General features: G+C 30.9%; 1 protein-coding gene across 5 annotated transcripts in view; it reads right to left on the reverse strand.

The window, feature by feature from the left end:
• Window positions 1-16669, reverse strand: part of LOC123013004 (high affinity cGMP-specific 3',5'-cyclic phosphodiesterase 9A) — a 76241-nt gene that overhangs the window by 43407 nt on the left and 16165 nt on the right. The gene's annotated exons all lie outside the window — the stretch shown is intronic.

The following is a 16669-nucleotide window of genomic DNA, read 5'->3' on the forward strand; positions in this document are numbered from 1 at the left end:
AGAGCTTGACTTAAATACAAAAATCAAGAGTTTTCACAGTAATTAATTTGATATTTTAGGGCGGTTGTGTACTAAGAAGAGAAATTTAGGGCGAGTTTTTGTTGGTGAAATAATTTCGAGGCATAAAATATTCAAACTAAAGTAAAACGTTACTTTACGGTGGCAAGTCGTGCAATCAAACCCTCCGTAATGAATACATAATATTATAATTTGCGTTTCAGTTACATTGTAATGTAAAATTTCCCATATTTGTAACGGAAATGGCGTGCTTAAAATTCCAGTTATTTTGCTACCAAATTGTAAAGTTTGATACGCAAATTGTAAATTGCTTAATCTAACCAAGTGTTAAACTTGCTCCAAATAATTTCAAAAAGTCGTTATTGTGATTTGTCAGTTAGCATTATTGGAGAATGGAAGTAATTGGTGTTTGAAACGAAAAATGAATGGTAAATGGAGAACAAAATGCGATTTATTCCGTCGCAAGAGAGAAAATTGCGCATCATTGTTATTGCCTTCAACATAAAGCTTTATTTGTAATTCCATGATAACAAAAATATTACACGTGTTTGAACAACAATCATGCTGAAACGAATTAAAAATATTTTTTTCATGTATCAAGAGAAACGTAAAAATGTTTGTGGAGATGCTTGACTTTAAATTGGAGCCATTACGCGATTAAATTTTGTACTTTTAGAATAATCTCGCTGTTAACACAAGCTTCAAAACACATAAAACAAATCCAACAAACAATGAATAAATTAAAGAATTAAATATTTTATTAGTTTGTCAGCGACGTCTCTAGGGCAAAATTGCGATTTTATCTCGTGACAATAATAAAATTCCAATTCGAAACGTCGCCGATGAATAACAAGAACTTTTTACTTTGCAGAATTGTGTTATCGAAGCCTACAAAAGTTATCGATTTGGTGATATTAGTTAGCTTTATTGGGTTTCTCAATCTTATTTCAAAAAAGTAAGAGAAAACTCGATTTTAAGATAGAAATTGTATTTCCAGAGATTTTTTACCGTTTCAGTTATTATCTTTGTCGAGCTTTCCTGCATTGCTCGGTTTCATTTAATTTAATGACCGCTCTTAGCGAAATGCGGCAAATACGCCATGAAAACGCAATTTTTTCAAATGAGGATTCCGATGGACACATTTGCCAAAACAAACAAAACTCGAACCCAATTTGATCTTTCACTATGATTTTTTTGCAGAGGGTTACTCACTCGATTCGCGCCTCTGTGTCTTGACAACTTCAAAATGAGCGTTTTACTCATGTTGTGTTCTAAATAGTCGAATTTGTAATTGGACCCTCACGACGGGTAATTAATTATTTAATTTAAATTACTTGCCAGTTAGGAAAGTTTGGAAATACTTGTCACACGTCGAGTCTTGTGCGATTTCCTTCCGGTTTCAACACCAACACAACCATTGCCAAAAAGTGCTATCAATTAATTTTGTTAATGCACATGATACGAATTTAAATGGATTTCCGACGTATTGACGTAAATTCCGGAAGTAAATAGAGTTAGAATCAAGTTGAAAAATAGATACGTCAGGCCCATTTATTACGTTGGCGGTGTAATTTTTTAACAGGTAAACAGCAAAAATTCATTGTGTTAGTGGCTGCGAGCGTTCTCCTCGACACGCTGTCTATTTTAAGAACGGGGTAAAATGGAATAAAGTGGAATTTATAGGGGTCGCAAAGTCACTCCGTCGATACCAATTTTAGTTATAGTGATCGTTGCAGCCACTGGATGCGAACTTGTAGACAAATATCAAGACAAACGAGCGCAGGAGAACGTTCAAGGATTCAAAGTAGCGTAATGATGATATAAGGAAAGGAGTCACGTAGCAGGATCACTTTAAAAACAAAGGACAACGGAATCCCTCCACTCTCGTTAAAAGAATTTATTCGAAGGACTCGTGGCGCCATAATCTCAACAAGAGGGGCAAAAAATAAGTGGTAAGGAATTTATTTTTAACATAAGGAAGTACAGCTTTAACAAACTTCAATAAAACATTTGTATCTGTCGGGAAATAAGAAAAGAAGCTTCGAGAGAACATTACTTATATGAACGGATCGATCTGTCACACATCCTTACGGGAATCAGGACCTGGAAGAATAAAATGCTACTGGAATTACAAATCCAAAGCGTTCAAAGGTTACACCAAATAAAAATTTAAGAGAAAAAATCATCACTTAATACAGGGTGCGCCAGAACTTCGCGCCCCAGAGAAAAATGCCATATAAAGTAAGACACCAAGAAGATGGAAAAAATGTTAAAAAAATTTTATCTATAAAAATTTCGAAGTTATGAGGGTTTAAAGTTTGCACTTTAACTCTATTTATTTCTGTTGGAAAAATAATTTTCCAAGTTTTTTTGCTATAGGCTATTAAAAGAGGAACAAGGAAGCTGTATCCTAAATTGTAACTCTGTTCAATGTTATTTGTGGCTTTTATTGGCACATTTTTGTCCCTTTACTAAATAATTGTAAAAAAACATATACAAGATCATCAGTATCATTAAATAGATTTAAAAAAATGTCAAATGTCAAAAAATAAATGTCAAAATTTTTTGACACATAGAATTTTTTAAACATTTTTTTCATTTTTCTGGTATCTTACCTTACTTGGAAAATTTCTCTGGGGCGCGAGTTCTGGCGCACCTATATATGATCACCTAAATATTATTAAGAAAAGCAAACCCGGCAAACATCAGTTTTAATTTTCAATATTATACTTTAGATTAGTTGGAACAATTGGTAAAATAATGTTTGATTATTTCGTTTTGTGCTTGAATTTACTGTTGAATTTTTTATGTTTTAATTAATTAAAAAGTGAATCGTAAAATATACACAATCCATTTCAATTATTAAAAGTTCGCAGGTCATACAATCATAAAGTACATAATAGTTAACTTAATCTAAGAGACTTATAAACATTCTGTGTGAAGTAATCTAAGACAATTCTAAATATAAACATTCTGGGTAGTTATAGTTCGTTGTCTATGTGTTATTCAATATTCACGTAATAATAGTCATAATAAAAAATATAAATAAACTGAAAGTGCAAAGAAACAGGTATCTCGGATTCATGTTGAGTAAACTTCCGTTACTTCATTACTTCATTAAAATTTTTTGTCAATTATATTTCCTGCATAAAAATATTAATCCCAATTAATTTATTAAAAATATTTACACAAACAAGGTTGCAACAATAACAAATTGCACAAAAACGAATAAATAATCTACAATATTTAATTATCAATTGCTAATAATAATATAATTTTATATGTATACTTAATATATAATAATAATTAAACCACAATTTTCAATAAAAGAGTAACTGAGAAAACAAGTTACATTAATTAGAATTTTGTGTCAAAGGTTAATTTCAGTCAATCAATAAATGACGATACAAATATACAAAATTCAGATAAATACAAATGTGTACTGAGTGTCATAATTAGTTGTAAAAATTTACTAAAGCTTTTTTAGGACAAAACAAATCAATAACTTATTACATCTTAACAGCAAAATAATCCCCTTAAAAAAACAAGGTGTTAGAAAAAAAAACATTTTCAACATTTGTTATGGTTTTCTATTTTGTATCATAATTTTAAGTTATGTGTTATAATTATAATGTATTTTACCTGCCAATTTATAAAAACAAAAATATCCCGTATCTTTTTAAGGGAGCATTGTGCTACTAAGGTGTATTAAGTTAATTGCTTTACTTTGTCCCAAAAAAGCTTCGATATAAAATTTATACGTAATTGTGACACCCTGTGTAGACAGAATATCGTGATTTAATTTTCGTTGGAAGTCCAAAAACACAAAAATAATACAAACAAGAAATTGTGTATTTTTATCTACATATTTCTTCACACATAATGATTCGACACGCACAAAATTAATTTTGTAAATACACCTCAAACTTCTAGAATCTGGATTTTCTCTAAAAATTTAAATTTTTTTTTTAATTTTCGTTCAAGAATTTTTGCAATAATTTGCAAGTAATTAAACTCCCTGACTCCAGCAACACATATCAGGATTCAAAAAGTGCTTTAATGAATTCACTAGATAATTATAGTTTTTTTTTTTTAAATTACTTTATTTTACTATAAAATATTCTGTCCAGAATTTGAAAATAAATAAAACTTTTCAATGTTTAAAAGTTCCTGGATATTAAGACGAAAACTAAAAAGTATAAATAGTTATGAATGGCTATGAGTCGTTAAATCTCTCCATCGCCAAAGTTTAAAGATATAATCAATAAAAACTTCAAAAAATTTCCCTTATTTTTCTCCCAAAAAAAAAAGAATAACCACACGATTCAAACAGACTTGAGCTTGCAGGTGACAGCTTGTTAGATTAAAACAAACTCGAACAAAATTTTATAAAATTACATTTCGTAAAACCACAGACATGAAATTCTGCTCTCGTCATAATTAAAGGTCATCATACAATTTCCGTAAGTCTCTCACACTTGGGGAAAAAATCAGGATCAATAGAAGACGTCGGGAGAATACAAACGACCTCAAAACAATCCTTTAGATGAAAAGTGTGTCGAAAGAGAAGCACTAGCTTTGACGGAATGTAACAAACAGAAATACGGTGTAATAATAAATTTCGGAGGTCGTAAGTTATAAAAGTCTTGTCGCATCCTATGAATATTAAACATCTAACCCAGAAATCCATCGACTGCGACACAAGATAACATTTCCTGTAGAAACCCTCGTATCGATTTGATCGCATGTATGAATTTTTTACTAAACTTTAAGGTGTTTTCTTCGATGAAATTAAGAAATTTAGGCACCCGAGTGACTCATCCCTTCTTTAATTTGTCACCCAAAACGTCTCTCAATAATAAATGAAAAGTCTTAAACTGAAAGTATCTTGTAAAAAATTCACTCGATCACTCATACAAAATGTATAGTAAACACGAACGATCCCAACCTACGCAATACTCTCCCGGCGCATCCACCATTTTTACCAATTGCAACTAATGTATTAAATCTATTAAATTTCCCCGATCGAAAATGATTTTAATTTTTAATCGCATAGAACAAAACAAACATTTTACAATTCATTAATTTTTAATTTATTGTTTTCGTAATTACTCCTTTGTGTTACAATATTAAATTTCGACCACTAATAATAAGAGCGTTGATTCAATCTTGTGTGTTTAAGAGTGTTGTTAACCTAGTTTAGCTATTCACTCGAACCAAAGAGGAGTTGAAGCGGTTAATATTTAAGTAATTTCATTACAAACTAACTTAAACTTGTTATAGTTTTTAAATGGATTAATTGGATTCCTGTTTGGGTTTCTAAGTTGCCACAAGTCAAAATTGACTTACATTACAGTTTGATATTCCTGGAAAATCACATTAAAGCTCTCAGTGTTAATATTAGACTTCCAAAGCGATGTCGCGGAGTGCCTTGTTTAGAAAAAAGACACTTTTTCTTGATGTTAAGTAACGACAAGCTGATTTAATAGAGTGCTCGCTGATAAGGAAATGTCCAATATGCTGATGATTGCTTGGCTAGACTTCGACACGAATCAGTGATTCTTCTAATGAGGGCATTCTCGTGTGTTATTTTAACGACCAAAAAAAAAACAATTATTTTTAATTAATCGAATCAATACAAAGGCTTTATTCTAGATTCCTGCATCGCTATCCTATCATTAAAACTGTTCACTAATACATAAATAACACTGTTACAACCATCACAATTATGCATCAAACGTAATTGAAAAATTCCCCGAATAGTAAATAGGATTTGTTTTAATGTAAACAAATATTGTTATTACTTATTGATGTGGCTGGCAGTCTACAGGTGAATAATTTCAAACATAATCAGCTTTAAAATAATCGATTGATTAAAATCATAGTTTGCGTGCAAGGGGCCGACTATAAACCCTATCGAGACAACCACGCAACATTTTACAGTCTTGGTCCACTTCACAATTAATTCTAGTCCTAATTTCCATTAAGAATAATTATTAGAAATTTAAAGTTGGAAACTTACACACAATAGGTACACCGAGTTTGTACCGCTGAAGAAAATAAATTACAAAATTTTCAAATGCAAAATTGCACTCCTGTTATATCAAGGAGTTACTCCTTTTTTGTGTCCTATTTCGATTTCACTCGGTATAAATGAATATTGATAAAAGTAAGTATTATTTCGTGTAAACTTCATTAATTCGAACGTAGTACAAGTGACGCATATATGCATAACTAAATTATGGAATCTCCCAATAGTTTAGTAATAGAGGTTTAACATGCAAGTAATTTACAATTTACGACACAAAATATTTACAGCTTAAACAAACGTTTATTACAAGTAAATAAAAAACTTATAAACACAAAATATTATTATTTTTAAATCAATAACTAACATTACTTTAAAACGCAAGACAAAAATGCAACATTTTACATTTTTCATACCTTCGTTTAAATTTCGAATTCAAGTGATCTATGACTCTGGCGAGAGTGACCAAAACAAAGGTATGAATTTTGGCAAGTCCATATTTTTTCATTGTTGCCAACTTAATCAAATCACAGGCAACTTTGTTAATTAATTTAATTTAATGTTATCGGTGGTATAATCAAGAAGAAAACTAACTTTATTAGGTTTTCTTTTTTAACTTCAGTTATAAAATAAAAAAATAAATAAAACTAATGCTTCGTATCAAATTTCATAGCAAGCGCTAAAATGCAAAAATTTAAATTTAGTCCTTTATTATGTAATTAAGAAGAGAGATTTTATTCCACAATAAAAAATCCACATTTCTCAGTATTTGTAATAAAAAAAATAAAGAAAAAATAGCTACAAAAAACGAAGAAACTATACTAGTTATTCCAAACTCGCTTTTCATGTTTATGTCATTTATTTAAAATAAAATTTCTCAAATCTAAAACTGCAAAACACGTGGAGTGCTTAGTTAAATATCTACCTAACCATGAAACAAAAAAAATGAGCGAGTCAAAGCAAGTATTCCTACATGTCTTGATGTGAAACGTAGAAAATTTCACTTCAGTGCGATTACTAATTACATGGATAGGGCCAGCCGGACAACGGCAAGTGTATCTTTTTTTAAGCACAACAGAAAATTCCTGAAATTTGTACAAGAGACACAAGGGTCGGTGAGAAAAAAACCAAAGCGGTAGCTTAACCATCTACATAACAATGCTTATTTAATTAACTTTTTTCGATTATGTTCTGTCGCAAACAAAATATGTAAGATTAAAGGGTTCAAGGTAGGAAACAACAAATGATTAATTTTTTTAAGGTTCAACTCTGTAGTCGTCTTTTTATTTGGTAGATAAATTGTTGAACACTACGCATATTTCTTTTAATATTATGAAAGGACGTTATTTAAAATGTGTCGTATAAAAATAACGTAACTTTTCTGTGACAAAAAAATAAACCGTTGTTGAAACTTTCATACATTCTTGTTTTATTATTTATAATTGTTTAATAACATAATTTTCACACATAATGAAAACTACGTTAATATTTTATAGTGTCTGCTTCATAATGCAGTTTTTGGGATTGTGATGATTTTTTTTTGCAAATTTTATATTGCTACCTATAGCAGTAATTATAAACAAAGGTCATTATTTAATTAAATTATTATCCTGTATTTCAGTAAAACTGAAGTACCTCTAAAGCAAATCTAGCGAAACGAGTGAAAGGAAACATAATTTTCGTTAATAGCACTACAGTAATTTTTTATAGATGAAATTAAAAAAAACAGCGCTTCTCCAATAATAAGAAGAGATACGCTTGTTTATATATTTCGATCCAATTAACTGTTTTATGAAAATACGAGAAAAAAGCGAATTTTCCATTTTGCCATTGGATTATTTATATGACACAAAATCAATACGATGTAAAATCCCCACGCCCTTGTTCAATTGTCACTGAAATTCATAGACGTTTTTTTACGCAACCGACCTTTAGTCCGATTCATTGAGCTCAATCTGCACCCAATTCTCAATCAATTTAACATTGTTAAAAGCACATAATGGGGAAAACAGTGCTGTAAAACCTTCCTGACAAGTTTATAATAAGGGATTGTAAGTTATTTGATTCTGGGCCGGAGTTATAATTTACTCTTGAATATCTTATAATTTATTAAGCACATCTTTGATCTAGTCTTCTGTCAGAAAGGATGAAGAGCAAAAGGAAATTACAAAGTACATGACTTTATTATACCTTGATCTGGAAAATAATTATGCTATACATGAAATCTGGCCCTGATTGCGAAACAACAACCTTTAATTCTGTGCAGGCAATGCAAATGGTGCGAATTTAGGATCAAGTTCAGACAGAACAATTTTAATGTTCAGCTAATTGCCCAGGGCCGTAATTAAATAACACTGGTGTAATTTTTATCGGTACAATTTCCAATTTGCTGCTCCAATAGCCAATTAAAGCACTAATTAGGTGCTGTTTTATTAAGTATTAAAAACAATTCTGATGTAACGTTCGCAATTTCGCGATGCCACTTGAAATATTTACGTAAATTTTACTTGTTCCACTTTTCCGACCTGATGCAACTACGAGTAATTCAATAAGAGGTAATTGTGTTTTCCTTGATCAAATCAAGTATCAATCATTCAATTCACCGGATCTTGTTTACGACATAATTCCGAAGAATCGCAAGACGCTTTTTGGTTCCTCGACCACATTATTTAGACTCTTTCAAATCGGAAAAGCGTGCCACCGGCGACAGTTTCGAGTCGATAAAGCGCAACTATGTAACTTTATTACAATTTCTCCTCTTCTGTTGGTGAAGTCGAGAACGTTAAAAAGACGTTCCACGTTCACATAAAATTATTTCGAGCTTTTACCTGAAATTTGTTAAAGCAAAATGAAACTACAATAAAACGGTGCCACCAAAATTTTAGATGCTGTGCTAAAATTTTCAATGCAAGAAGTTTACGATCGCATCTACGGTGTATTGAGAGAAATGGGAGTAAAAAGTCAGTTAATTAACAGCGATGTAGTGAACATAAAATTGCAAAGTGTCTTTTAATTAAATTGCTCAAATACGAACAAAACACAATAGCATTTTCTCACTGTTCTGTTGAGTTTTTGATCAGATTATGTTGTATTAAATTTTTCGATTTTATTAATTCGAAACCATCTCATGTATCAACAAGAAAAGCACAAAAAAATATTCACACAATATACAGTGTTTAAAAAATTTCTTAGGAAAACTGATTATACATATACGAAGGGGTTTCTTCAGTGCAATGGCCAATTTTTCTTAATTACTTTATAATTAGTATCTCCTAACTGAGAACTTTTAATTACGTCTATTTCTACGACAATGGAGAGCTTTTTATAAATGTAGTTAAGAAAGCTTCAGAAAAGACACAATAAATCGCTTTTAAAGAAACTAAGTTTTCTTTGTCTTTGCTCCAATAAAATCAATCAAGATAGATGCTATTGTTTTACCTTTTACAGACCATGACTAAATACAGAATTCGAGAAACCTAGAAATTTAAGAAAAATCTGTCATTCCCCTTACTCAATAAATTTCATAAATGGGAAATCTCTCAAAACTCGGTTCATTCGTAAAATATTTATAATTTCTCCAAATCCGATTAAAATTAAGGCAGTGCTGCCGGCAACCACGCCCGAACCAGCTGACTTTTTAATTTCAATAGTTGTATTTTCGCAGTTTAAATTAGTTTTTTTAAACAATAGCAATAATAGTTTTTGAAGAATTAACCCCAGAGATCATCAGCTAATTATTTTTGTTTCTTCTGATCGTTGCTATCATCTCGTAAAATTTCTATCTATTAAACTTACTTATTTACTTATAGCTCTAAGTTTTCTGGCAGAAAATTGAATAGTTTATTAATTTATCATCAAAAAAATGTTTTTGGGATTAAAAAACGTTTCAGGTAGTATGACGGTATGGGGTCTAAATATTTACATAATAATTCGCTTCATTTTCTTCATTACATTATTAACACGTTAATATCTTCATTCGTGAATGAGATAGGTGGGATCTTGCCCTTACAAGTACAATCCGTTTTTTTGTAGATAGTGCCTGCGCTGCCGGCAACGGTACGCAAAAAAAATAGCGGAGGCACTGCCTAAAATTAATCCATTTGATCCGAACTTATCGAAACAATGCTATTTAGATTTAAGCTTGACCACATCAAAAATTAATTTTTCACAACATTTTTTCTTTGACCAACTAGATAATGTATTATTTATTTATTAAAAATCAATATTTTTCCATATAAAAACTTCATTTTACAGAAATGTTTAAAATGCACAAATGATATTAGTAATTTTCCATTGACCGTTATGGCCTTTCCCCCACATGCAACTTTCAGTTCGTTAAAATTTAGGTTGATTGTGAATGCAGTGTTAATTGGACTTTGGGCAGTAAGGAGAAAAAGACCGCAAGCTCGTTATTTCAGTGAATTTTCGAGCCAGAAACTCAATTCCCTCGCCGTTTCCTCAGCATTGTTATAAAAATAAAATGAGCCGAATTTTTTCGCAACTCGTTCGAAGTAAATTTCGTTAAATTCCGCCATTTCTTATCTGATGTGATCGAGTACACGAAACAAAACGAGAATAGTGAAAAATCCAGTGTTGACAGAAGTTAAAAGAATTAAAGTCCGGATTACTCCGGTCGGATGGTAAACTAGGAACTGTTTGGTATCCAGGGAGACGCGTTTGACGTCAAGCAATGTGACGCTGAATTTCGACGCGTCTGGTGTAACCGTCGGTCAGTAATTGAAGGTCGTTTTGTGACATGCACCTTGACGGTTTCAATAGAAATCGTATTTATCTAATAATAAACAATTCGAAACGACTTCGGCAAGTCGTCATTGAATTAAGGATTCCGAGCGACAGTTGGCACTTACGAAGCGAGTGGGTTATTATCGAGGGAAAAAATTCACTATGTCTAGCTTTAGAATCAAGGAAAATTACGAGGAATTTTCCATTTTCTGAATAAAACTACTGAACAAATACACAAACTAATTTTACTTTACCCGGAAAATTGTATCTAAACAAATTTAAATTGAAATGAAAACATCCAAACTTTTGTTTCCGATATGAAGGTTCCAAAACTCTTTATCAAAGCAAAATAGAAAAAAAACACCAGAATTTTTAGTAACGCTAATATGAGTACCTGATTTGTAAAGCTTTAAGAACAACGAGTTTGCTTAAAGGATGTCAAGAATTGACTGAGAAAATTTTATATAACAACTACTCAAGCTTCATATTTTATTCCCGACAGCGTCAAGGCGATACTTAGTAAAAATCTCACATTTTCAAAACTAAATATTTGCATTTCTGACGAAATTGAATGATGCTACAATATAAAGCTCCGATTCCCAGCAGAAAATAGCAAGGAATGTATCCGTAGAATGTTCGAGAACTTCTCGTGATATCTCCGAGATGCAAAAATGCATTTCATTCAAAAATTATTCCACACAATTCCTTTGCCTTTTAAATAGTTGCTTGCTTTAGAAACAAAACCTAATTATTAAAAGCATACCTGCGACGCTTGAAATAACTTTTCTCTTATTTCAATGCCTTAGAAATAATAAACCTGCATTAAGAAAAGACGAGGGAATATCTTGTAACACAATAAAACGAAATGTTAAACTACGTCAACACCACAAAATTGCCAACACGCAATTCGACGGTCAGTGTAAAGCGATAATGACCAATTTTAAACAGGTGTGGTGGATTTCGTAGCCCAATAATAAACCACTAAGGTGCCATAAAAAGAAACAATTCCTTCTAGGATAATTACAGCTTGGTAAAACAAGAAATTGCATTTTTATGCGAATTTAATAAATCAGCTATCATTTCATTTTAATATTTAAAAAATTAGATATGTTTGCACTCTAGAACATGCACGAAAAAAAATGTCCACTTTTAAAACATATCCAAATTTAATAATGTAAATGCATTAAAAATTTAAAAGTGGAGAATGATAACTTGAAATAATGAAAAAGCGTTTGTTAAATATTTTAGGTTAAATTTTTAAAATCACGAATAATATTTAATGCTAAAGGCAAAACATTAACGAGAGGTACAAAAAATGCCTACACTTAATTGGATTTTTTGTTTTTTAATATTTCCACTGGAAAAATAAAAAGGTCAGCCAATTAGGTGCTATTAATAAAACAGTGGAATATTAACAGTAGGTACTGTTGTATTTGTATTTTATTTTTAAACCAAACAAAAAATGCCATGAGTTATAAATTTATAAATAAGTTAAAATCAAATGTCATAATCATAATTTCTTTAATTGTAATACTTTTGCTTATTGATCATACATTAATAGAGAGAACACAGAGGGAGAGACAATGTTACTACATTATGAAAAAATGTTTTAACCACGACAGGATGTGGTTCCGAAACTCACAGTGCGTACAAACGCGAGCTTTCACAAACCAGACATATGAAAGGGCAAGCATTTACAACACGCTGTTCATACAAAGCACAAACCATTCCATGTCAACATAAACCCATCCAACACATCAAACGAAGTTGCTTAAATGTTAATGACAATCACAGTTTATTAATTAATAGTGTAAAAAATTATAACAATGTTGTGTTGAAACAAACCCTACATGCTAAGCTTTTGCTGATTCGACTATCTGCAGCTTCTTTAATCCATTATATCTAAAGATAATTTACATTTTGCAAGTAAGCACACTCGACGTCTTCATTTCTTAATGCTGGAGCTTTTCATCGCTCAAAGCCTTAAATTTAGGCGCTTTTTAACATTTATGAGACATCACAAAAAATAAATTTACAAGCATGTTTTTAAGCCATTTTCAAGCTGTCGTTAAATCCCCATCTAAGGAATTTGGCAATTTCGTATTTGTGTGATGCTGTCGAAAATTTGACAAAAGTTTTACTGCTATAATTTGACTTCAAACATGGTTTTATTTCTGTAGTTCGTATACAGTGTTACGACTGCAATACACGATCGTAATATTATTTACTGTTTTGCAGGATTTAATCAAGAAATAAAACGGAAATGTACACAAAACTGCAACAAAATGAGACGTGCAAAGATTAATGTAAAATTATAGTTTTTTTTTTCAGTCGGAGTTGGCAATTTATCATTTAACAGGTGTCACAAATTGTAATAAATTGGCGCCATGTGTCAATGTTACCACCCGATATGTCACAAAGCTCTATCATTTACAGCATAAAATTTTACGGAATACTCATTTTTACAGGAAACCAAAAATAAAAAACTGACCAACATAAAAACCAATAAAAAAATATTTTAAAATTTGGTTTCTAATTTAGACTAAAGTACAAATATGATCAAAAACAATTGTAATCCTTTTTTGAGAAAAAATATATTTTTAAGTGTAGATAAATTTTCCTTAATTTTTAAACATTACAAGAAATTTTTACTCATTATTTACAACAAGATTATCAACAAAAATTATAGCTGGAAATTGACATAAAAATCAAAATATAAAGTTTCTCAAAAAAGAACATACAGGCTGATTTTTTTAAAAAGAGCCACCCTGGATATCTCAGAAAATAAACAAAAATTAGGAAATCCCAAGACAGGTCAATTAATAATTTTTTGACATTTAATTACTGTCAATCAACGCAGACGACGTTTCAGAGCTATTTTTGCACTTTTATAGTAGGTAATTTGTTCTGCGTAACGCAATAAAAAAATACTCAAAACTCAAACAATACACACAGCCGAATTCTTGGTCAAAGTACCTTACATTTGAGGTATCACAGTAAGGGTGATGCCATTTAAATTTTGAAGGGGTTGTTTGCATTACAAAAGGGGTTGATGCTACAACTTTCAAAACTACACTAAACGGTGTCCCCCTGAAAATAAAAATTAAACTGTCTCGGGATTTTCCAATTTTTGTTTATTTTATGGAAAATCCAGGATGACTCGTTTAAAAAAAAATCACCTGTATATCTTCAACAGACGAATCTAAATCGACTTTCATAGAAAAGCCATTAATTTTTAGTTATTCTTAAAAAAATATCTTAATTTGATTTTGCAATAGAAAATTGTCGGGATTAGTATCCAACTAACAAAAACATCTTTAAGTTTTCAACAGATTAAACTAAGGTAAAAAAATGGGAAACTTTCTGAATTAACAATTAGTTGAAATCATTAGGCAACCAAATTAACATTAAAGACATAAGAACAAGCCTCGGATAGGATTAAAATGCTATAAAAGTATTAATTACTTTAATTTTTTTTATTCGAAAATTATTATTATCAGAATAAAAAAGCAGAAAAAGCGAGCAAATATATTTATGCTTTATTATCTAAATAAAAAATAAAGCAGTTTGTCCTTAAACTGCATGTCAAACTTATTTTGCATTGAATGAAATAACTTTTGCTTCAAGGTAAAACATACTAGTGTTCGTATTTGCATCTGAATTTATATCTCTTTATCCCAAAACTAAAATAAGATAAATGTTTAAATTTAATTGAGATAAGAATAGAACGTGTTTGCAGGAACAAATTTCTCCAGAAAGCAATGTTAAACTAATGTTCCAAATATAAAGAAAATAACGTTTATGAGTGAATTGTGTAAATGGTTCGCGACAACAATAGACTTCTATGCTAACAAACCTGATTCACCACTGACAATAGCTTTGAAAATTGTATATATCAGCTACCAAATCTAGTGAAAACCCAGATGGATCTGCAATTCGCACAGAGATGTGTGTAATTTTGAGCTTTGCTTAACTAAATACCAGTATTCCACTAGTGCAAAATTAATAATAATACATTGTGTGATCAAGAGATTAACTTGATGGAAAGATTTCTTTTCACTTAATAAATTACAACTAGTCGAGTCTGGACAGGTAATAAAATATGTAATAAAATGATTATAGATTAAAGCAAACTACCGGAACCGTTTGGAATTACGGTCTCTTCAATTACGATTAATTAAATAACGTTTAAAACGTCACCCAAGTACTATTCCACTTGAACTTTTTTTAGAAATGCACATTTATTACTGATGTAAATTTTGTAAATGATGTCTCCCTGTATAATTTCTGGTCGTTACCACCAAGCCAGCAACGGGGCAACGACTGACTATGGTCTAGGTAGCCAGACTACCTTGAGATCGTAACATTCCATCTAAAGGCCGCATAATAACAAAATTAAAAATCGTGTACTACAAAAAGAACGTGTGTTTACTCTCCAAAGTTATAAACAAACTAATTTCACATTAGACTCACCGATTTATGTTAATTAGGAAAATCGTAGAGACTAGACCACTCCTAAACTAACGGTCTTTCAAAAGTTGAATGGAATATTCTACGATGAATATTAAGTCTTGCTAATAGGATTACAAATTTCACACTACCTAATATACATTGCTCATATGCAAATTAAACAGAAGCACACCCAAACAAAAGATTATTTTTAGTTATTTTCTTATTTATGTCCAAAAATTTATCTTGAAAATCTTGAAAATATTTTGCTTTCTATTTAAGAAAAAATTTGAACACTTCATTTGCCCAACTCTGTATTTATTGTGAAATAAAATCCATATTTTCCCCAGTTTGTGGTCCAATGCAACCGAAAAGGATATTCGATTCGATGAAAAGACAAATAGTTGTCTATGCTGCCACACTAACAAAGTTCACTAGTTGCAAGTTGTTACAACTAGTTGCAGCTTTAACATAATAGATTGCTCAAACTTCAATGTTGTCGTTGTAAAAATTGTTAAAAACTGTTCACTTCTTAAATTCTTAAACTATCCAAAGTGAGATCAAATAAAACTTTTTGCTTGCAAAACTTAATTATTTGTGACCTGTAAGTTCCTAGAATTTGTTTCAATCAATTTTAAATTAGTATTAATTTTCTTTTTGAGATAATAACTATCCCGGTAAGAAACCTCCGGCAACTTTGTGTAGGGGAATTAAATTATAATTCAATTCCCTCTGCTATTCCTGCGAGATGTAGCAATTTTTGTCCTTTTTAAATAAGATAATTAATTCACGTTGTGCACGTCCCTCCATTAATTAAACGACAGACTTAAACCGTTTAGATATAAATCATAATTGAAGTAAATTTCATCCCAACAACACAGGAAATAAATAGAATGGATGCAGCTTTTGTGGACAAGCCTCAAAGTCGGCCTTTTGGGAGTAATCCCGATGTTGGAGCCTCTTTGGGTTTCCAACTGGAAATTTTTAGAACACCGCTCGAAATCCCACTGCAAACAACTTTCATTTTAAACGAATGAATGTCCTCTCTTATTACTTTTGAAAATATTTGCTGTGTGCTGTCTGCGAACGAAGACATTTAGATAAAACGAATATTCCTGAAGTTTTGTTTGCCTTCTAGAAAAAAAATGTATCGCTTTAATGAAAACTTTTCCTAACCATGTTTCTAAGCACACAAGATACTTCACTTTGGCATTCATCATAATGGGTTAAAAGCTTCGCGGTTGGTGTTTAGGTTTACATTTTCTAATTAAGGCACGTCTCGTAATGGTAGTGTAATTTAACAAGCCGAGTAATTTGCAGGAAAGTCTCGAAACAAGTGGCGCCTACATGTTCTTCAGATTAACAGGATTAAAGAGTGTCCTCGGCGAATTTACAAGCGGCACTCTCAATTTCCAATTATACTTTTCAAAG

Source organism: Tribolium madens, unplaced genomic scaffold, assembly GCF_015345945.1.
Source record: "Tribolium madens isolate multiple individuals breed KSU strain unplaced genomic scaffold, Tmad_KSU_1.1 Scaffold_96;HRSCAF=242;Tcas5.2_LG5, whole genome shotgun sequence".
NCBI lineage: Eukaryota > Metazoa > Arthropoda > Insecta > Coleoptera > Tenebrionidae > Tribolium > Tribolium madens.